Source organism: Oncorhynchus keta, chromosome 32, assembly GCF_023373465.1.
Source record: "Oncorhynchus keta strain PuntledgeMale-10-30-2019 chromosome 32, Oket_V2, whole genome shotgun sequence".
Lineage (NCBI taxonomy): Eukaryota > Metazoa > Chordata > Actinopteri > Salmoniformes > Salmonidae > Oncorhynchus > Oncorhynchus keta.
The window spans coordinates 21,404,374-21,428,935 of record NC_068452.1 but is presented as its reverse complement, the minus strand read 5'-3'; the positions used below and the strand labels follow the sequence as shown (position 1 = coordinate 21,428,935).

Here is a 24,562-nt window from a genome sequence, read left to right as displayed (position 1 = left end):
TGCATGATTTTATACACTAGTCAGCAATGGGTGTGGCTGAAATAGCCACATACCTTTGTATATATAGTATAAGAGTTGTGCTTTCACTTAAATTGAATCCCCTCAAGATCATTCAAAACCACTCAAATAGTGTGACCCATGCCTTCTGAGAGATTCCAGTGTGTCTGACAGAACACAAGTGTTCCACTGTTTCAAGGCAGGTTAGCGTTTTTCGCCATGAATGTTGTTCTGAAGGCAGCTCTGCAGAGTGGTCACGAGCTGGCAAAGCCACAATTTCATTGAAATCTGATTTTAAACCTAACCTTAACACTAACCTTAACCACCCTTTTGCCTAACCCTGACCTTAACCCTATACACACGTGCAAATTGGCCAATAGGGATAGGGCTACATTTAAATGAAAGGAATGAGCATTGTAGCAATTGAAAGAGTACAGTTTGGAGATTATGGGGAAATTATTAGACCTGACACCTGACATGAGTGATTCCAAACATTACACAGTTAATGTATTTAGCATATTACATTTTCTATACTTTTCTCCCAGCATTTGTTGATAACGAAATCTGAAAATATTCTGGATGCATTCAGTAACATGATAAGAATATTCCTGGAAAATGTGGGGTAGGTGCAATAAAAATAACATGGGTTTGAGTGAGAGGACTAGCTGGTGTCTGCCAGTGGCCTAACACCTCTCCAACGTGTTCAGTTTTTCAATGCACTTTATGACTCAAAGAAGAGTCTTCAACTACAAGGTGCTTTTTTCGAGCTCTCCTTGCTGTTGCCGTTGAGGAACTAGAGCACACTTGTCGTGGTTTTGGTTGGAACACAACCCTGCATCCCCGCCATCACACAATTACTGTTTGTTGTTTACGCAATCCAAAAACGAGTCAGGGGGGCATGATTTGAAAGCTTGTTCGACTGCCAACATGACTAGCTAAGTTCTGAAATACGATCTGACAGTGTTAGGCTTTTTCACATGGCGAATTCGGAGAAACGGATTGTAACTTTGGAAAGGAGTCACGAGTGCATTCAGCTGTGTGTTCCGTGGCAAATTCTCTTCACAATGGTCAAACATAGGCTCATTCTGTTCGGAAACAACCCAAGTCTTTGACACCATGTCATCTTGTGACTGTACATCAAACATAGTGATCATAAACCTCGACACTGCATACGACACGAGTTGGTTGTATGATCACGGAAATGTGAAGTCGCACATTTGGACTCACGGTGTTTGTCTTGCTTGTATGACATCAAAGCGGTATTTAATTATAATCCTCAACGTCTCATCCTTCAGTTTCAGCACTTCCCTCACTCAGACAACAAGACATTTGCAAAAGTGATCTAATCAGCGGGGGGGGGCAAGTCCTTGTCATGCGCGGTGCTCAAGTTCAGCACGGCTGTCAGTCAAAATCCATCCAGCACTGTGAAGCTTAGAGCCTGAGTTCTGACGTCATTTTTAGCAGGTTACTGTACAGCTACTGTGTTCCAATTTAGGTGCTTATCGGTGCCCAAATCTATTTTCAACAAGTATACGGGTACGAGTGTAAAGGGCTACGACTAAAAAGCAAATGTTTGTTTTCATGGTTTTTACAATATAGCCTATTGTGACTTTGCGGCTGGCCCATCTAGAGGAAATCACTCAGTGCTGCTTCCAGAACAAGACGTATCCCAGTAAACATCAGCCTGCCTGATCCAATGTTCTTCCCCACAAAATGGTGAGAGTAACAGGATTTTGGCCAAGTCTACTTCAGAGAAACAGGAAGCCACTATGACTCACCTGAAGTCTCTAGTGTCTACTTGGACACTTACCTTAATGGGTTCCAAAGAGGGACACATGAACAGACATAACCGACGGTGGCGTAAGATGTAATGCGGTTATACATTGCAAACACTCGCTATTCCAGTAAGTCTGCTTTATTCGTTAAGGTCAGGTGTCTTTTCTGACTATGTGACCTGAACTAACTATTGATAAAAACTTAAACGATTGTTATAAAACTACACTTCACTCTACAGACAGACATTTGGTCTTTGCCCCGCCTGGTTCTTTTTGTCCTAGCTACATCACCTTGGCTCTCATTGGCAGATCCCCGATGTTACATGCTTCTCCAGCATGCTTTTCAAGCTAACCCTCTCCCTCCCTCCCTCCCTCCCTCCCTCCCTCCCTCCCTCCCTCCCTCCCTCCCTCCCTCCCTCCCTCTCTCTCTCTCTCTCTCTGTCTCTCTCTCTCTCTCTCTCTCTCTCTCCCTCCCTCCCTCCCTCCCTCCCTCCCTCTCTCTCTCTCTCTCTCTCTCTCTCTCTCTCTCTCTCCCTCTCTCCCTCCCTCCCTCCCTCCCTCCCTCCCTCTCTCCCTCCCTCTACTTTTCCACTCTTCCCTTCCCTTTAAATACTTGACCTACCCCTCCACAGTGTTGCAAAAGGCCAGCCTCGTTCTCTCTATGTCATCACCAGTGAACTATGGCTCCTGTGCTGCAAAGACTCACTGTGAACTGAAGCGTCATTCATCGGACAAAGCCGCAGAGCTACGGCAATGACATGTTTATGGTGCAATATTCTTCTAGAACAGTGGTTTCCAAACTTTTTATAGTCCCCATACCCCTTCAAACATTCAACCTCCAGCTGCGTACCCCCTCTAGCACCAGGGTCAGAGCACTCTCAAATGTGTTTTTCTTTTGCCATCATTGTAAGCCTGCCACACACACACTATACATTTATTAAACATAATAAGAATGAATATGAGTTTTTGTCACAACCCGGCTTGTGAGAAGTGACATAGAGCTCTTATAGGACCAGGGAACAAATAATAATATAATAGCAATCAATACTTTTGCTCTTTATTTAGCCATCTTACATATAAAACTTCATATGTTCATCGACAATTGTGAATAACTCACCACAGGTTAATGAGAAGGGTGTGCTTGAAAGGATGTACATAACTCTGCAATGTTGGGTTGTATTGGAGAGAGTCTCAGTCTTAAGTCATTTTCCACACACAGTCTGTGCTTGTATTTAGTTTTCATGCTAGTGAGGCCCGAGAGTACCTGTGTAATTGCGCACCCAACTCACTCAGGTGCTTCGCTATGTCACATTTGAAATAGTCCGTAAGCTTGAGATCGTTTGCACACAGAAAATCATACAATGATGGAAAAACCTGTGTCTTTTAATCATAGCCTCAATTTTGTCCCGTACATTGAATATAGTTGCGGAAAGGGTCCCTCTAATCCTAGATTCGGATCATTCAGACGAGAAGAAACATCACCCAGACAGGCCGTGTGAGAAACTCGTCATCATACAAGCGGTCAGACAAGTGAAAATTATGGTCAGTAAAGAAAACTTTAAGCCGGTCTCTCAATTTTAAAAAAAGTGTCAATACTTTGCCCCTTGATAACCAGCACACTTCTGTATGTTGTGAAAGCGTAACATGGTCGCTGCCCATATCATTGCATAGTGCAGAAAATACATGAGAGTTCAGGGGCCTTGCTTTAACAAAGTTAACCATTTTCACTGTAGTGTCCAAAACGTATTTCAAGCTGCCAGGCATTCCCTTGGCAGCAAGAGCCTCTCGGTGGATGCTGCAGTGTACCCAAGTGGCGTTGGGAGCAACTACTTGCACGCACGTAACCACTCCACTATGTCTCCATGTCAAGGCTTTTGCGCCATCAGTACAGATACCAACACATCTTGACCAACTAAGTCCATTTGATGTCACAAAGCTGTCCAGTACTTTAAAAATATCCTCTCTTGTTGTCCTGGTTTTCAGTGGTTTGCAAAAGAGGATGTCTTCCTTAATTCACCCCCCATAAACGTAACGGACATATACCAATGGCTCTCTATGGTCAGGGCGTGACAGTACCCCCCCAAAAAGGTGCGGACTCCGGCCGCAAAACCTGAAACCAAATGGGGGGGTTGGGGGGGTGACGAGTGTCGGTGGCGGCTCCGGTCCGGGCACCGGCGCAGAGGAAGGCTCCGGCCCTGGAGCTGGGCTAGTCTCCGCGCCCGGACTGGGCACCGGCGCAGAGGGCTCCGGCCATGGCGCCGGGCTGGACGCCGTGCCTGGACTGGGCACCAGTGCAGAGAAAGGCTCCGGCCATGGCGCCGGGCTGAACGCCGTGCCTGGACTGGGCATCGGTGCAGAGGAAGGCTCCGGCCTTGGAGCTGGGCTAGACTCCGCGCCCGGACTGGGCACCGGTGCATAGGGCTCCGGCCATGGCGCCGGGCTGAACGCCGTGCCTGGACTGGGCATCGGTGCAGAGGAAGGCTCCGGCCTTGGAGCTGGGCTAGACTCCGCGCCCGGACTGGGCACCGGCACAGAGGGCTCCGGCCATGGCGCCGGGCTGAACGCCGTGCCTGGACTGGGCACCGGTGCAGAGAAAGGCGCCGGGCTGAACGCCGTGCCTGGACTGGGCACCGGCACAGAAGAAGGCTCCGGCCAAGGAGTTGGGCTGGCCGCCGTGCCTGAATTGGGCATCGGCGCAGAGGAAGGCTCCTGCCATGGAACGGGACTGGACACCGTGCCTAGACTGGACACCGCCGCAGAGGAAGGCTCTGACCTTGGAGCTGGACTGGACACCGTGCCTGGACTAGGCATCAGCGCAGAGGAAGGCTCCGGCCTTGGAGCGGGACTGGACACCGTGTCTGGACTGGGCATCGGCGCAGAGGAAGGCTCCTGCCATGGAGCGGGACTGGACACCGTGCCTGGACTGGACACCGGTGCAGAGGAAGAGCTGGACTGGACACCGTGCCTGGACTGGGCACCGGCGCAGAGGAAGGCTCCGGCCTTGGAGCGGGACTGGACACCGTGTCTGGACTGGGCATCGGCGCAGAGGAAGGCTCCTGCCATGGAGCGGGACTGGACACCGTGCCTGGACTGGACACCGGCGCAGAGGAAGAGCTGGACTGGACACCGTGCCTGGACTGGGCACCGGCGCAGAGGAAGGCTCCGGCCTTGTAGCGGGACTGGGCACCGTGCCTGGACTGGACACCGGCACAGAGGAAGGCGCACTTGAGGCCTGATGATTGGAGCCAGCACAGGTGGCACCGGACTGGTGACATGCACTTCAGGAAGGGTGCGGAGAGCTGGCACAGGACATACCGGACTGCTGACAGGCTCTTCAGGTCGGATGCCGTGCACACCACACATTTCTCTCATCTCTCTCTCTCCCAACTTCTCCATCTCCTCCCTGACGGTCTCTGGCTCTTCTAGGTGAGTACGGGGCGCTGGCACAGATGGCCCCGGACTGATGACCCGTTCTTCCACGCTCCGCTGCTCCGCCTACCACCCCTTGTGCCCCCCCAAATAAATCTTGTGGTTTCTGTGGCCGCGGTCCCCGGCGTCTTCTCTGTCCTTCCACCTTCCATGGTGTCTCCTTCCAAGGAAGGGTCTCACAACCTCCCATAATTTCTTCCCAGGTCCAAAACTCCTTTACCTCCGTCACACGCTGCTTGGTCCTTGCTTGGTGGGATATTCTGTCACGATCGTGAGGAGGAGAGACGGACCAAGGCGCAGCGTGATTATTACGGTGAAACTTTAAACACAAACAATAAACCGACAACGAAACGTGAAAGTAGTGGTGCACATGCACAAACACAAAACAATATCCCACAAACACAGGTGGGAAAAATGGCTACCAAAATATGATCCCCAATTTGAGGCAACGATTACCAGCTGCCTCTAATTGGGAACCATACAAAACACCAACATAGAAATATTGAACTAGAACACCCCCGGGCGTCAGGGCGTGACAATTGTGTTGCTTTTTCTCTGGACACTGGATGGTGTGATTTCATTTTTGTCAGTGAAACGAGGCTACTCAGGCGAGGGGGGCAAAAAAAATATAAATGGACTGTTTGAAAATGTGAAGAAAAAATAAAAATGTATATATTCAATTTTTTAAAATATGAATCCCATTTTTATTTGCCGTACCCCCAACGATATTGCGCGTACCCCTGGGGGTACAGGAATACCTCTTCTAGAACATAGTCTTGCAGAAGCAACATTTATTACGACAGCTGTGTATGACTAGCTCTTATGCTGTGTTGTGTTCTTGCATCTCACAGACAATCCACAATTCGGAATTATTCTTGCCATTATGGCTGCGTTTACACAGGCAGCCCAATTCTGATATTTTCCCACTAATTGGTATTTTAATCAATCAGATCAGGTCTTTTGCTAATAATTGGGCAACATATCTGAATTGGGCTGCTTGTGTAAATGAAGCCCAAGTAGGTCACCACATCAGCATGACTGCATTGAGCAGTTGTCAATGGCGGACTGTGTTTGATCACCCATATATGCGGTCACAGTCTTTTCCCATGCAGGTTAGGAGCTGTGTGCTTTGATTGATTCTGCTTTCTACTTGTTGCCCTGCCCTCCCCTTCCATCACTCTGCAGTCTCCGAATGTTCCAGCCACTGACATGGAAGTAACAGCTTTCCAGCCTCTGGTGCTCTATAAGAGGTGGGGAGGAGAACGGCACACACACAGACACACACACACACACACACACACACACACACACACACACACACACACACACACACACACACACACACACACACACACACACACACACACACACACACACACACACACACACACACACACACACACACACACACACACACACACACACACACACACACACACACACACACACACACACACACACACACACACACACACACAGAGGCTTATATTCTTTTAGAGAGCTGAGGCCTCTGCGTTGCGTCGAGACGCGTAGTCTGAGGCTGTCCATGGATCTGTGTAGTCAGAGAATGCCTTTCGATTGCCATGTATGCGCGCTGCTCCCGTCACGCCCGCTACCGAGTTACAGTATAGAAATAGGTCCTTTTGGTTTTTAAATAGAAGTGCTGCCAATGAGCTATGTCGGGTTCTGGCTTCACTTCTGGTTGGGATTGGCAGCCCAGGTTTAGCTGTTTACATCTTTTTCTCAGTCAGTAACGAATGTAGAACCAGAAACAGAAAGTTGGGTTGTCAAGAATGTGTGCTGAGGTTAAGATGCTTTTTAGTTAACTAATCAAAGTAAAACCCAAGCAACCACCTTTTTCTCAGATTGATATTTCTCTCGTCTCCACGCTGTGTGGGTTGGTCTTTGGGCTTAGCCACAATGCCCAACTTATTTAGAAGGAGCTCAATTTCCCAGATAGAGCAACGCTCAGGCATTTCCCTCCACTCAGTATTCCCAGGTTGGGTTAAATGCGGAAGACTCATTTCAGTTGAATGCGTTCAGTTGTACAGCTGCCTAGGTATCCCCCCTTTCCCTATAGAACCAGTCAGGAGGACATTATTGCTGTTAGACTCTCAGGCGGAGCGAGATAGACTGACAGTCCTGTAGCCTACAATAGATAGCAGTCATTTTGACACACACAAGTAACACCCCATGAGCATTTCACAATGTCTCGTTTTGACTGTCATCAATATTGACATGCAGTATGGTGGACATTTAGGGCGTGTGTTTCTTTTGTAAGTGTGCTCTTCCTTTTGTTCAAACATCCAAGACACCCTCTTCTCTCTGTATCCCACTGAGGGGATGTAAAAAGGGGGTGTGGGTAAAGAAAGAGGCGGAGTGCTCTCTGGCCTACCTGGTTCTCAGGATCCAAATAATACCACACATTTTGAGTCTCTGGCTGCTGTGTGAAAATGTCAGTCAAAATGAGGCTTATTCACAGTGAGAGCCTGTGTGTTTGCTGTGTGTGAGTGTGCGTAATGTCTCTATGTCTTTCCTCCTTTCTCTGCACCCCATAATCACAGCTAGCAGGTCATAGTGTTTCCAAGGCTGTACTGACTAGCACAGTTGGAGGGGGTATCATTTTCCCCATTTTACAAGAATACAATGGGATCTGTCCATGGGTCAAGACTGTGTGTGTGTGTGTGTGTGTGTGTGTGTGTGTGTGTGTGTGTGTGTGTGTGTGTGTGTGTGTGTGTGTGTGTGTGTGTGTGTGTGTGTGTGTGTGTGTGTGTGTGTGTCTGTGTTTGTGTACTGCTGCTGCCATTGACACTGGTAGTGCACTACATAGGGTAGATGTTCTGCTATTGACTGGCGGCGTATTAGTATTCTACAGCTGGATAGATAGTAATGACATCACTCGTGTCTTTTCTCTCGCCTCCTCTCAGTAGGTAGCGTTGGGCCTTTCAATCTGGCAGCGTGTGTTCGCCAGCGGAGTGCAACAGGTTCACTTGGCCGACTTCTCCTTAGCAACGTGTGTGCGTGACGCACCTGATCGATGGGGCTAAGTGGTAGTGGGAGTCAGTCGACCCATGTGCAGAGTTACACTGCCTTTTATAACAGGTTTTCTTCCTTAGTTCCCCTTTTCGTCTCAGAATGTTATAACGTTTGGAGAAGTGGGGATGCATAAACCAGTCATCCTGCAATCCGTTATCCTTCGTCCTCTCTACACTCGTCCCTCCCCATGGCGGTTCACGAGGGGTCCTCTTAGCCAAGCTCCCCATCCATCTATCTCCCTTGGGTCGGTCTCATGATCAAAGCCCTCTGTGTCCCTCCATTGTTCCTGCTCCGAACAGCGTAATGATTCTATCAGGCCCCGGCCGTAAAGGGCCCAGAGACAGGCCTTGGAACCTCCCCTGTTGAATACACTTCGTTATGCGATTCATTAGCGTGTCAACATGTGGCTGTCCCTCTTTACAGAGCACTGCCCTCTCTCCTGCTTTACTCAGCAGCCCTCAGTATCCCTGCTCCCATCAGATGGTGACAAGTCCTTTGATGGTTACATCGACCTCTCTATGAAGAGCTGTTGTTATGTTCAGTATGAATAAAGCTTTGTGTGTGTGTGTGTGTGTCTCGTAACCACCCTACCACTCTGTTCTTCAAGAGGAGCCCAGCCCTGGGCCTGCATGGAGGTCACAAGTTTGTCATGAAGTTAATGACAAACATGTGACCACGATGACCCTTTTAGCCATGCTCATTTAGACCAATGTCCTCTGCAGACAGACAGACTGTGCCAACATAGCCTTAGTTCCACTATCACCAGTCTGTATACTCAGACATACCCACACACACACACACACAGACATGCACACACACACACACACAAACAAATGTAAATGTAACAATTATTCAGTAGCCAATCGCCAATCAACTGTTTAATGGTTTTATTTGACCTTTATTTAACTAGGCAAGTCAGTTAAGAACACATTCTTATTTACAATGACGGCCTACCAAGAGGCAGAAGGCCTCCTGGGGGGACAGGGGCTGGGATTAAAAATACTAAATAAAAGAAATATACAGGACAAAACACGCATCACGACAAGAGAGACGCCACAATACTACATACAGAGAGACCTAAGACAACAACATAGCACGGCAGCAACATTGATGTTCCTACCCGTAGGATGTGTTGTGTGGATGTGTTAGTGGAGGGTCCTGCTGTGCAGTGGGGCTGTGAACAACACACAGGAACTGGCAGACAGGAATTGGCAGACAGGCAGACAGTGGTGCTGCTGGGAGAGGAGGGATAAACCATAGGGCAGAGAGACCAGACCATGATGTGATGTCCTGCTACATGTTGGACTCCCAGCGGGGATTTTTCTGCCCGTATTATTCATTAAAATCTAAATCTCCCCAACCCACAGCTGGAAGCAAATGTGCACATGGAGGGATGAGCACGTGTGAACGCACACACATGCACATTATGCCCAGGAACAACCATCGCCAGAACCCACCTAAAGTATTACCTACATGACCTTGGTAGAGAACCGATGAGCCGTGTCATGTTGAGTCTACTGTATACAGTAAATATGGTGGTGGGAGGTAGGGTTGGGTTGATGGAAGCATGCTATTCCTGTCACGTCTGTAGTGTCAACCCCTCTGGGCTGGAACTAGGAGGCACAAAGGGCTTATTTTGTCTCTGTCTCCTGACGCCTCCCTCCTCTTTCCCTGTCGACACCTCACAGACCCAGTCATGTGTTGTCCTCTGGGGGTACAGCAGAGATGATCATCGGAACGTCTACTGTAGCTAGCACAATACAACCCGTAAAGACCAATGCAGTATCCCTGACATGAGCCTGTTCACAGTCTCTATGGAGGCTAGTCTCTCTGTCCACTCCGCTGGATGGCCTTGGCTGGAATCCATCCTCGCTGGTCTGGTCTTTACTGGGAGTTTCACATTCTGTGTTTGGCTTCCTATACTGGCAAGTTGATTTGTTGACAAGCAAGCTGCACTTTGTCCATGCCTAATGTTTGCAGCCAGCCAGGCAGGACTCTACTAGACCGAGTGGTCTGCTGTGATGTCATGATGTGAGGGGTTACAGTGGAGGTCAACACAACATTTCTACGGTGTTATATCCTAACCATTGCACTCTCTTGACGGTCCAAGGTTTCTCAGTTGCCTATATCTGCCTGGGACACTCCCTTAACACCCCACCTCTAAATCATGAAGCTTACCGCCCCCCACTCCCATTCCTCAGGGTCCTGGCTATCACAGACTCACCTGGAACTGCTGCGTCTGTTTGAAAACGTGCCCTTTGGACTGCAGGGCTCCCCCCTCTTAGTCTGGATCCGTCTGGGGGTTGGGTTGGGTAGGGGGAGAGAGACAGATGCCCTCTTAGTCTGGATCCATCTGGGGGTTGGGTTGGGTAGGGGGAGAGAGACAGATGCCCTCTTAGTCTGGATCCATCTGGGGGTTGGGTTGGGTAGGGGGAGAGAGACAGATGCCCTCTTAGTCTGGATCCATCTGGGGGTTGGGTTGGGTAGGGGGAGAGAGACAGATGCCCTCTTAGTCTGGATCCATCTGGGGGTTGGGTTGGGTAGGGGGAGAGAGACAGATGCCGCTATGTGGGCTGGATACGCTGGATGTAGGTTAAGCGCTTAATTCTACACTCAGCTGTTACTTCAGAAGTTATTTATAAACCTTGGCAGGGGGACAGTGTGACTATGCACAGAGCCAGCCATGGTGCCGTGAAAGTTGTGGAGAGAGAGTGGAGGGGGGAGAGGGAGAGAGAGAGAGATTACACAGACCCACAAAGAATTTGACAAGAAATCCAATTTGGATAAACTCCTATATTTATTAGGTGTAATACTAAAGTGTGCCATCACAGTAGCATTTCTTGTGACCTGAAGCCACAAGAAAAGGGCAAGCAGTGAAGAACAAGCACCATTGTAAATACAACTCATATTTATATTTATTAATTTTCCATTTTGTACTTAAACTATTTTCACATCGTTTACAACACGGTATATAGTCATAAATGTAAATGTAAATGTAAATAATATGACATTTGTAACGTCTCTATTCCTTTGGAGTGTAATGTTTACTGTTCATTTTCTGTTGTTTATTTCACTTTTTGTTTATTATCTATTTCACTTGCTTTGGCAATGAAACGTCCCTTTTTCAGGATCCTGTCTTTCAAAGATAATTCGTAAAAATCTTCATTGTAAAGGGTTTAAACACAGTTTCCCATGCTTGTTCAATGAACCATAAACAATTCATGAACTTGCATCTGTGGAACGGTTGTCAAGACACTAACATTTTACAGACGGTAGGCAATTAAGGTCACAGTTTTGAAAACGTAGGACACTAAAGAGGCCTTTCTACTGACTCTGAAAAACACCAAAAGAATGATGCACAGGGTCCCTGCTCATCTGCGTGAACGTGCCTTAGGCATGCTGCAAGGAGGCATGAGGACTGCGGATGTGGCCAGGACAATAAATTGCAATGTCTGTACTGTGAGATGCCTAAGACAGCGCTACAGGGAGACAGGATGGACAGCAGATAGTCCTTGCAGTGACAGGCCACGTGTAACAACACCTGCACAGGATCGGTACATCCGAACATCACAGCTGCAGGACAGGTACAGGATGGCAACAACAACTGCCCGAGTTACACCAGGAACACACAATCCCTCCATAAGTGCTCAGACTGTCCGCAATAGGCTGAGAGAGGCTGGACTGAGGGCTTGTAGACCTGTTGTAAGGCAGGTCCTCACCAGACATCACCGGCAACAACGTTGCCTTTGGGCACAAACCCACCGTCGCTGGACCAGACAGGACTGACGAGTCGCGGTTTTGTCTCACCAGGGGTGATGGTCGGAGTCACGTTTATCGTCGAAGGAATGAGCGTTACACTAAGGCCTGTACTCTGGAGTGGGATCGATTTGGAGGTGGATGGACACATTATTCCATTTCTGTTAGTCACATGTCTGTGGAACTTTTCAGTGTAAGTCTCAGTTGTTGAGAGGACGTTTCTTTTTTTGCTGAGTTTGTTTCTCATGCCAATAAAGCCCTTTGAATTGAATTGAGTGGGGGAGGAGAAAGAGAGTGGGGGGAGTGGACGAGGTGAGAAAGACTGTGAGAGAGGGAAAAGGGAGAGAATTGAATTGAGAGAGAGAGAGAGAGAGAGAGAGAGAGAGAGAGAGAGAGAGAGAGAGAGAGAGAGAGAGAGAGAGAGAGAGAGAGAGAGAGAGAGAGAGAGAGAGAGAGAGAGAGAGAGAGAGAGAGAGAGAGAGAGAGAGAGAGAGAGAGAGAGTATGTGTGTGATTGGGGGAGGTAAGGGGTTGACACAGCCAGCCGCAGTGCAGAGGCAGGCAGGGAGGGCAGTGTTGTCGCAGTCCTACTGCTTGTTTGATGTTCATGAAGATTTGCCTAACAGCCTGCCAGCCTGTGTGGTGTGTGCAGTCAGTCCAGGCAGTCAGTCAATAAGAACAGTAAGTCCCTACAGGTGTAGGATATTAATTTGATCACCCTGTTGTTGCAGGACATTTTAATGCAAACGTGTTCAAGGTTTAAAAAGGCTTCTAAAGATTGTAGTTCCCACATAAAATTACAGACTTGATTTTCCCTAACTGAAATGTATCAGATCCTACAAAATGTCCATTATTTATAATCCACACAGTAGTTTACATTTCCTGTTGCTGCAGGATTATTTTCCTGCAGTGAGACACTGGTCAAATTAAGATCCGATATCTGTATACCATTTATCTTTAGGAGTTCCCCCTATTGCTGCTCTTTTGACCCTTTGATCACTTGGCTACACAGCTGATGCCACCTGGACTGGTTCAATAACAGGTACCTCATTTTGTTTACCTATCGGCCCCAGCCTCGAACTCAGGTCCTGTATGTACCTAACTGACCCGCTCTGCCCATTCATCTCCATTTACCCATTGTTGTCTTAGCTCTCCTGATCAACACCTGTGATTGCTTCATGACTCTCTGTAGGGCAAAATGCCTTGTCTACTGCTGTCTCGGCTAGTTCTTATTGTTTTATTTCATTGCAGAGCCCCCAGTCCCTCTCAACATGCCTTAGATAGCTCTTTTGTCCCACCCCACACACATGCGGAGACCTCACCTGGCTTAACTGGTGCCTCCAGAGACGAAACTTCTCTCATCATCACTCTACGCTTAGGTTTACCTCCACTGTACTCACATCCTACCATACCATTGTCTGTACATTATGCCCTGAATCTATTCTACCACGCCCAGAAATCTGCTCTTTTTATTCTTTATCTCCAACACACTAGACGACCAGTTCTTATAGCCTTTAGCCGTATCCTTATCCTACTCCTCTTCTGTTCCTATGGTGATGTAGAGGTTAACCCAGGCCCTGTAGCCCCCAGTTCCACTCCTATTCCCCAGGTGCTATCATTTGTTGACATCTGTAACTGTAAAAGCCTTGGTTTCATGCATGTTAACATCAGAAGCCTCCTCCCTAAGTTTGTTTAATTCACTGCCTTAGCACACTACGCCAACCCTAATGTCCTAGCCGTGTCTGAATCCTGGCTTAGGAAGGCCACCAAAAATTCTGAAATGTCCATCCCCAACTACAATATTTTCTGCCAAGATAGAACTGCCAAAGGGGGTGGAGTTGCAATCTACCACAGAGATCTGTCATGCTATCCAGGTCTGTGCCCAAACAGTTTGAGCTTCTACTTTTGAAAGTCCACCTTTCCAGAAATAAGTATCTCACTGTTTCCGCTTGTTATAGACCCCCATCAGGCCCCAGCTGTGCCCTGAACACCATATGTGAATTAATTGCCCCCCCATTGATCTTCAGGGTTTGTACTGTTAGGTGACATAAACAGGGATATGCTTAACACCCCGGCCGTCCTACAACCTAAACTAGGTTTCCTCAATCTCACACAAATTATCAAGGAACATACCAGGTACAACCCTAAATCGATAAACACGGGGACCCTCATAGATATCATCCTGACAAACCCGCCCTCTAAAAATACACCTCTGCTGTCTTCAACCAGGATCTCAGTGATCACTGCCTCATTGCCTGTGTCTGTAATGGGTCTGCGGTCAACCGACCACCCCTCATCACTGTCAAACGCTCCCTAAAACACTTCAGCAAGCAGGCCTGGCCTGGGTATCCTGGAAGGATATTGACCTGATTCCATCAGTAGAGGATGCCTGGTTAATCTTTAAAAGTGCTTTCCTCACCATCTTAAATAAGCATGCCCCATTCAAAAAATGTAGAACTAAGAACAGATATAGCCCTTGGTTCACTTCAGACTTGACTGCCCTTGACCAGCACAAAAAAATCCTATGGCGTACTGCATTAGCATCGAATAGCCCCCGCGATATGCAACTTTTCAGGGAAGTTAGGAACCAATATACACAGGCAAAGGCTAGCTTTTTCAAACAGACATTTGCATCCTGTAGCACAAACTCCAAAAAGGGACACTGTAAAGTCAAATGGAGAATAAGGGGACCTCCTCCCAGCTGCCCACTTCACTGAGGCTAGGAAACACTGTCACCACTGATAAATCTACAATTATTGAGAATTTAAACTTCAATAAGCATTTTTCTACGGCTGGCCATGCTTTCCACCTGGCTACACCTACCCCGATCAACAGCCCTCCACTCCCCACAGCAACTCGCCCAAGCCTCCCTCATTTCTCCTTCACCCAAATCCAGATAACTGATGTTCTGAAAGAGTTGCAAAATCTGGACCCCTACAAATCAGCTGGGCTAGACAATCTGGACCCTCTCTTTCTAAAATTATCTGCCGGAATTGTTGGAACCCTTATTACTAGTCTGTTCAACCTCTCTTTCTTATCATCTGAGATACCTAAAGATTGGAAAGCTGCCGTGGTCATCCATCTCTTCAAAGGGGGAGACACTCTAGACCCAAACTGTTAAAGACCTATATCTATCCTGACCTGCCTTTCTAAAGTCTTCTAAAGCCAAGTTAACAAACAGATCCCAGACCATTTTGAATCCCACCGTACCTTCTCCACTATGCAATCTGGATTCCGAGCTGGTCATGGGTGCACCTCAGCCACGTGAAAGTCCTAAACGATATCATAACCGCCATTGATAAAATACAATACTGTGCAGCCATCTTCATCGACCTGGCCAAGGCTTACGACTCTGTCAATCACTGCATTCTTATCGACAGACTCAACAGCCTTGGTTTCTCAAATGACTGCCTCGCCTGGTTCACCAACTACTTCTCAGATAGAGTTCAGTGTGTCAAATCGGAGGGCCTGTTGACCGGACCTCTGGCAGTCTCTATGGGGGTGCCACAGGGTTCAATTCTTGGGCCGACTCTTTTCTGTATACATCAATGATGTCGCTCTTGCTGCTGGCGATTCTCTGAACCACCTCTATGCAGATGACACCATTCTGTATACTTCTGGCCCTTTTGTGGACATTGTGTTAACAAACCTCCAGATGAGCTTCAATGCCATACAACACTCCTTCCGTGGCCTCCAACGGCTCTTAAATACAAGTAAAATTAAATGCATGCTCTTCAACAGATCGCTGACCGCACCCGCCCGCCCGACTAGCATCACTACTCTGGACGGTTCTGACTTAGAATATGTGGACCACAACAAATACCTAGGTGTCTCGTTAGACTTTAAACTCTCCTTCCAGAGTCCAAATTATATCTAGAATCGGCTTCCTATTTCGCAACAAAGCATCCACTCATGGTGCCAAACATACCCTCGTAAAACTGACTATCCTACCGATCCTTGACTTCGGCGATGTCATTTACAAAATAGCGTCCAACACTCTAATCGGATGTTGTCTATCACAGTGCCATTTGTTTTCTCACCAAAGCCCCATATACTACCCACCACTGCGACCTGTATGCTCTCATTGGCTGGCCCTAGCTTCATATTCATCGCCAAACCCACCGTCACCAGGTAATCTATAAGTCTTTGCTAGGTAAAGCCCCGCCTTATCTCAGCTCACTGGTCACCATACCAGAACCCACCAGCAGCCAGCAGGTATATTTCATTGGTCGTCCCCCAAGGCCACCTTTCCTTCCAGTTCTCTGCTGCCAATGATTGGAACGAATTGCAAAAATCACTGAAGCTGGAGTCTTATATCTCCCTCACTAACTTTAAGCATCAGCTGTCAGAGCAGCTTACCGATCATTGCACCTGTACACAGCCCATCTGTAAATAGCCCACCCAACTACCTCATCCCCATATTGTAATTTATGTTTTTGCTTCTTTGCACCCCAGTATCTCTACTTCCACATTCATCTTCTGCACATCTATTTATTTCCTTACCTCCCTAATCTTACTACATTTGCACACATTATATAGATCTTTCTAATGCGTTATTAACTGTACGTTTGTTTATCCCATGTGTAACTCTGTGTTGTTTGTGTCGCACTGCTTTGCTTCATCTTGAACAGGTCGCATTTGTAAATGAGAACTTGTTCTCTCTCTATACCTGGCCTTTGTACAGTGCTGAGTTGTCACAGGCATTTCCCCTGTCTCTGTATAACCTTAAATGTCAGTGTCATGCATCTGACTTAAAGGTAGTGCTGCAATCAGTTTGCATGTTAAATATGCTAATGGGGAAGTTGTCATTTGGATTTTTTGCACTGTAGTAAAGTTGATTTAGGTTGGAGAACCTGGATATTTGAGGTAAATCATTGATGTGTCTTCTGCTTTCTGTAGTAGAGTAAATGTGCTTCTATTTGCAGTCACATGACTCACTTGAATTTATAATGTTCTTTGTCAACATATGTTATAATGACAAGTCCACCATGGGTTGATTTGTGTGTTTTTTAGTTGGGTGGTAGGTGTCATCACGATCTAACAAGCTGTGAGTTTCACATGGTTGGTGGTGCGGCAGTTTGCCATATAAGTACCTAACAGGAAGTACTTGTGTAAGTGAAATGCTGTTGCTCCTAAGAGGAAAGAGTGGGTGACATAGACTTCTTGTAAAAAGAGCCCCAACACTTTCATTCTATACAATGTGTAACATGATTGGAGATATTAATAGATTTACTGGAGATCTTGTTCGACATCCTGGAGTCGCAATTTGGAGATGCACAAGGGCACACACACACACACACACACACACACACACACACACACACACACACACACACACACACACACACACACACACACACACACACACACACACACACACACACACACACACACACACACACACACACACACACACACACACACACACAGTGTCCAGTGGAGAGAGTGGAGTAGAGCGACCCCTCAAGGTTAAGGACTGACTCTTAATTGTAGCCTAGACTTACTCTCTCTCTGTTAATAATCACTATAAGGTTGTAGACAGACACAGTAACACACTGCTGTTGACTGTAGAGGATAATAGGCCCACCCTATGCGGTTCTATCACCTTTGGTGGTAGAGGGCCATACATAACGAACCACAGGGACATAGTGGTTCCAGTGGAGTCACTGAGACTGAGCTCGGGAGAGTGATGGTTGATGCTTCGCACTGTGTGCTTTCCTCTCCTTTACTCACTGACAGGATTCAAGAAACACAGTGTCTGCCATCAAAGAAAAGGAAAAGTGTGTAATCCCATTGTATGTCAAATACCCATGATGTTTTCTGCCTTTTGCTATCTCCCTGATGGTCACTTGTTCTCAGTGAGACTTTTCCCCGCCTCTTCTCCCCAGAGGCACTTTGACCCATCTGAGACGTAGCAGTTGAGTGAGAAGCCTGGCTTTCTTTTTTTTTCTGTATTCCATTTTTTTTTAAAAGCTCAGTCTGGCTGGCTGACTGGCTGTTAGCGTTTAAAAATAGCAGCAGGAATTACCAGGTGCTGGTTTATCAGTGAAATGCTGTAGATTTAGAGTCAAAACAAGAAAGAGAGGATATGCTTTGTTGTGCAGCAACTGGACCATCAGCCACCATGTCTTTTAGTTTACTATCTCAGAGTTCTATTTAGTTATGAATGGAGATGATTCTCTGTGTGAGTGGGGGGTCACTCAGCAAATTTACAGTAAATAGGGCCAGTATTGTAACACCTTGTCTCTGCATCTGTTTCGTAAAGTAGTAAAGTAAGGGACAGATGTTTCAGCTCCCTGACTGACTGACTGACTGACTGATTACTCTCCGTTCTCATTCTCTGTTGGCTTTGAACAGGAAATATTTTTTTCTAATCCAGCTGCCTTGACTTCCTAATTTACTGTGAATTGATTTCCTCTGTAGCAATCACTGGGAGGACAGCTTGGAATATCACAAACAGAAAGGACATGATCTCCTCGTATAGGAACTGGAAGCCAAAGAGCTGTGAGATAGACATGGACCTGGGGGCACTTCCTTCCCCCTCCAAGTCTCCTAGGTGCTTCTATCCAAAGTCTTTCTCAGGTACAAATGTCTGGTTCCTAGACATGTTTTACACAATGAACAGTATGAAAGTAAACTCTCTATGTTCCTACTCTCAGCTCTACCATATAGTACACTGCCATTACAACACACAAACCCAACCAAGGCTGGCGGGACTCTTAGTTGTGAAGGAACACATCCAGCTGGGTGGAGGCCCTTCTTTGGACACTGTGTTAAACAAACCTCCAAACGAGCTTCAATGCCATACAACACGCCTTTGTGGCCTCCAACTGCTCTTAAATGCTAGTAAAACGAAATGCATGCTCTTCAACCGATCGCTGCCCGCCTGACTTGCATCACTACTCTGGACGGTTCTGAATATGTGGACAACAATAAACTGTAAACTCTCCTTCTCCAATCAAACGCTAAATCTAGAATCGGCTTCCTATTTCGCAACAAAGCCTCCTTCACTCATGCTGCCAAGCATACCCTCGTAAAATCCTACCGATCCTTGACTTTGGCGATGTAATTTACAAAATAGCCTCCAACCCTCTACTCAGCAAATTGGATGCAGTCTGTCACAGTGCCATGTTTTGTCACCAAAGCCCCATATACTACCCACCACTGCGACCTGTACGCTCTCGTTGGCTGGCCCTCGCTTCATATTTATCGCCAAACCCACCGGCTCCAGGTCATCTATAAGTCTTTGCTAGGTAAATCTCCGCCTTATCTCAGCTCACTGGTCACCATAGCAACACCCACCCGTAGTACGCGCTCCAGCAGGTATATTTCAATGGTCATCCCCAAAGCCAACACCTCCTTTGGCTGCCTTTCCTTTTAGTTCTCTGCTGCTAATGACTGAAACAAATGACAAAAATCACTGAAGTTGGGAGACTTATATCTCCCTCAATAACTTTAAGCGTCAGCTGTCAGAGCAGCTTACCGATCGCTGCAGCTGTACACAGTCCATCTGTAAATAGCCCGTCCAACCAACTACCTACCTCATCCCCGTATTTGTTTTTGTTTTTCTGCTCTTTTGTACACCAGTATTTCTACTTGAACATCCTCATCTGCACATATAGTGTGCAAAAAAGTATTTAGTCAGCCACCAATTGTGCAAGTTCTCCAACTTAAAAAGATGAGAGAGGCCTGTAATTTTCATCATAGGTACACTTCTCAACTATGACAGACAAAATGAGAAAAAACATTTCCAGAAAATCACATTGTAGGATTTTTAATGAATTTATTATTTTCTGGATTTTTTATCTCATTTTGTCTGTCATAGTTTAAGTGTACCTATGATGAAAATTACAGGCCTCTCTCATCTTTTTAAGTGGGAGAACTTGAACAATTGGTGGCTGACTAAATATTTTTTTGCCCCACTGTATCACTCCAGTGTAAATTGCTACATTGTAATTACTTTACCACTATTGGCCTATTTATTGCCTTACCTCCTTACCTCTATACAGATTTTTCTATTGTGTTATTGACTGTACGTTTTTTTATCCCATGTGTAACTCTGTGTTGTTGTTTTTTTCTCACTGCTTTGCTTTATCTTGGCCAGGTCGCAGTTGTAAATGAGAACTTGTTCTCAACTGGCCTACCTGGTTATATAAAGGTGAAATAAAACATTTATTACAAAAAATATTATTGCATTTTCCTGTAAATGCAAGTGGTCTTTGCTTGTCTCTGTAAATATTTGTGTCTTTTTTTCTCAGACCACTTCCATTTCTTCTGCGGTCTGTGTATAATAAATCTAGTCAGAATGGCACTGGGCTGAGTGTCTGTGCGTGAGAATGATTTGGGTGAAGTAGCCGATGTCTTTTTCATCTTTAGGAGTAATAAAGATGAAACATGAGGGTTGGACGGTCTGGCGGTCTTTGAAGGGAAGGCCAAGGTAAAGATGAGACAACCGAGGCCTGTACTTGACTAAAGCATAGGGCTGCTACTGCGTGTGTTTGTGGGCGTACGTGTTGATTGTGGAAGTGTGTGTATGTGGCCCTGTGTCTGTGCTGCAGATAAACATCTGGGTTGGTCAGCCTTTGCTAACTGGACACATTGTCTGATATCAGTAATATCTCTCAATGTGTCTATTCTGTCAGACAGTAATGTCTTTTCTTGACTAACAGAGGATAATATTGTACTGTTTGAGTTTAGATGGAGGTCTTTTCGGGGCCATTAAGTGAGTTCACCTTGGTTGACCTATGATGCATCGTCATCACGCTATATTTCACCTCCATGACCAGTGCTTCCTATTGTCGGAGTCCTGCAGTCACATGACCAAATCACCCTCTAGTGGCCTCATGGTTGGAATGTTGTTCGTATTTTTCATAATTTCATAATTAATAAACATTATTGGGGGGAAAAAATTGGTGTTTCTATGTCAAACTGTTTTGTTATATTTCAGTCTTCTGTGATGCTGCATATAAAGTGTATTATTGGGATGCAAACTCAATATTTAATACATTTCAACTCTTTATCTGACATGGTACAGGTGTCTTCTTTGTTTAAGCGCATAACCACGTGTGTGAGGTGTATACTTCTATTTCAAAGTAGATTTGCTTAAGACTACCAAGAAACTCTGTGAGCCTGATTTAGCCCACTGCAGTAAAAGGCTAATAGTTGCTCTTGATCAACGTGGTCTCAGGACAATTCATATTATTTTATATGTAAATCTGTGACATTCCATTTACTATATGTTACTTTATGTTAGGTTATATTATGAATGGAATAGCTGTCATACAATATCTTGCGAATTAGTGGACATATAGTATCATACGTCTTACCTGGTCGTACAATACCATACAAATTGGATGACACAACTTATTATACATCTTCGAGGATGTATAGTATTATACATCTTTCTCTGAGACCAGGTGGCTTGTTGCACCATAACAACATGAACTTGATGGAAAGACCTCCAGTCTTGTACATATTTGAGCATTATTCATTTATGGCTCCTGGACTGGTTAATTGAACCTAAAGAATGTGAAGGTACAGTCACTGTACATTTGACATCCTTAATATGTCATGTTTTGAGCTCATATATGATAGGCGTCGTATATACTGTATGTGTGTGTTGAACAGACCAACGACGTAGGTTCCCTTGGTGTCACTTCTGTCTTACCCCCGACTGACACATGGGTCATGTGTCACAGGTGAAGAACCAGGATGTAGCTTGTTTCACGCCTCATTGACCATTTGGCTGATGTATTGCCCTTTCTGTCCTTCACTCTCTTTTTCTCTCTCCTCCTCCATTCCATCCGGTTAAATTGGAGTCATGAGACAGTCTGCCAGGGTAGTGTTGTGTTCAGGAGAAAGGAAATGTACTTAGGTGGTGGACTGACAGGTGGTGGACTGACACAGTGTGGCTGCAGTACGTGCACAACAGAGCACAGCAGGCCTGAGTCAGCGCAGCGAGCCTGAAATAGGTTACGGGGCAGTGTAGGTTATGGTGGTCACATGTCTGTTTGTCTGTATTTTTGCAGCCTTCCTCCAGCACCACGTCCGCCAGGCACTAAACACAGGACCTTGACTGATTCTAGACGAGTTCGGGATGTTGTTGGACTCAGTTGTTGTGTGTCTGTTTGGGGGAGACGGGGGCAGTGGGAGGACGACTGGTGAAATCATCAGGCTGCCATTTGTAGGGAGAGAGAGGAGGAGTTAGAGAGCAGACACAAGGAGGGAGACTTGAGGGAGAGTGTGAGACGGTGGAAGGAGATCCAGACAGAAATCAAGATAATAATAATGTTTTGTTTGGAGCCTCTGGACAGCAACAGCATGTGGTGTCCTGATGTTCTGCTTGTTCCTGGTCCAACCAGAGGAAAGAGTTGTCTCCCTAATCAATCATGGTCTGACCCTCTGCTCCTCTTCTCCTATCCCTAATGCCTCAGCAGGCTCCTCCTAACCCATACCCCTCAGCAGGCTCCTCCTAACCCTATCGCTTCAGCAGGCTCCTCCTAACCCTATCGCCTCAGCAGGCTCCTCCTAACCCTATCGCCTCAGCAGGCTCCTCCTAACCCATACCCCTCAGCAGGCTCTTCCTAACCCTATCGCCTCAGCAGGCTCCTCCTTACCCATACCCCTCAGCAGGCTCTTCCTAACCCTATCGCCTCAGCAGGCTCCTCCTAACCCATACCCCTCAGCAGGCTCTTCCTAACCCTATCGCCTCAGCAGGCTCCTCCTTACCCATACCCCTCAGCAGGCTCTTCCTAACCCTATCGCCTCAGCAGGCTCCTCCTAACCCATACCCCTCAGCAGGCTCTTCCTAACCCTATCGCCTCAGCAGGCTCCTCCTTACCCATACCCCTCAGCAGGCTCTTCCTAACCCTATCGCCTCAGCAGGCTCCTCCTAACCCATACCCCTCAGCAGGCTCTTCCTAACCCTATCGCCTCAGCAGGCTCCTCCTAACCCATACCCCTCAGCAGGCTCTTCCTAACCCTATCGCCTCAGCAGGCTCCTCCTAACCCTATCGCCTCAGCAGGCTCCTCCTAACCCATACCCCTCAGCAGGCTCTTCCTAACCCTATCGCCTCAGCAGGCTCCTCCTAACCCATACCCCTCAGCAGGCTCTTCCTAACCCTATCGCCTCAGCAGGCTCCTCCTAACCCATACCCCTCAGCAGGCTCTTCCTAACCCTATCGCCTCAGCAGGCTCCTCCTAACCCATACCCCTCAGCAGGCTCTTCCTAACCCTATCGCCTCAGCAGGCTCCTCCTAACCCTATCGCCTCAGCAGGCTCCTCCTAACCCATACCCCTCAGCAGGCTCTTCCTAACCCTATCGCCTCAGCAGGCTCCTCCTTACCCATACCCCTCAGCAGGCTCTTCCTAACCCTATCGCCTCAGCAGGCTCCTCCTAACCCATACCCCTCAGCAGGCTCTTCCTAACCCTATCGCCTCAGCAGGCTCCTCCTAACCCATACCCCTCAGCAGGCTCTTCCTAACCCTATCGCCTCAGCAGGCTCCTCTCCTTACCCATACCCCTCAGCCCCTCAGTAGTCTCTGGGTATATGCGGGGCAGGACAGCTTGATATGAACCATTAGCCTACTAACTGTTGTTGGTGGCATATGAATTCAACGTGTTTGACAAGATAGACAATATGTGTGGGACAGTGGCTGTCAGTGTCGTTGATGACAGAGGATGATTTTTATTTCTCATGAGCATGGCCTTCTTTCTATCACAGCATATTGGATGACTGTCATGTCTATTCCATTCACCCAGTTCAATGTAACAGCGATAGGAGAAAGTCTACTACATAATACTTGAATTTTCCCTATCCCCATCATGAAGGTTGCTACAACCTAGCCTATGAATGAAGGTTTACAACGTAGGTGCACACAGGTCGAGAGAAAATGTTGAGTTGACACACAGTGACACATGGACAGACAGCGACACATTCATTAAAGCCTTGCACACTCTTGCCTGCATCTAGCTGATAGGGTGTAATCATTAGTCCAAAAGTTGCAAATGAGAATTTATTTTTATTGGACAAATTCTGGTATGTTTATACCCGTTTCCGTTTAAGAAACGTTTTTCAACAGAATCGGCGAAATGAATACACCCCTGATCATGCGTAACACGGTTCACATTCACTGATCAAGTGGCGCTCCCAAGTGGCGCAGTCGTCTGAGACACTGCATCTCAGTGCAAGAGGCATCACCGCAGTACCTGGTTTCGAATCCAGGCTGCATCATATCCGGTTGTGATTGGGTGTCCTATAAAGCGGTGCACAATTGGCCCAACGTCGTCCGGGGTTGGCCGGGGTAGCCGTCATTGTAAATAATAATTTGTTCTTAACTGACTTGCCTAGTTAAGTAAAGGTTAAATAAAAAAAGAACAGCCACGTTGTATTCCTTCTCGCATCTATGCTTGTGGATGTCAATGCACAACACATCAGCAGGCCAATAAATCTTTCCATATCATAACTTCTACACACAGACTACATCGTTGTCACCATATTAGCTAAAGTAACATAGCTAACATAACTAATGCGTTAGTAACCACAATCATGCAGTAATGTTACAGTGTAC

General features: G+C 46.8%; 1 protein-coding gene across 3 annotated transcripts in view; it reads left to right on the top strand.

The window, feature by feature from the left end:
- Window positions 1-24,562, top strand: part of LOC118372176 (signal transducer and activator of transcription 5B-like) — a 125,326-nt gene that overhangs the window by 59,543 nt on the left and 41,221 nt on the right. The window contains exon 2 of one of the 3 annotated variants that reach the window (XM_052490891.1): window positions 18,416-18,574. The exons of 1 other annotated variant lie outside the window; for it this stretch is intronic. The gene's annotated coding sequence lies outside the window, so the exon portion shown is untranslated. Of the gene's footprint in view, window positions 1-5,425; window positions 6,452-18,415; window positions 18,575-24,562 lie in introns of those variants that run through there. One more of the 3 variants, XM_052490890.1, reaches the window with a different exon arrangement.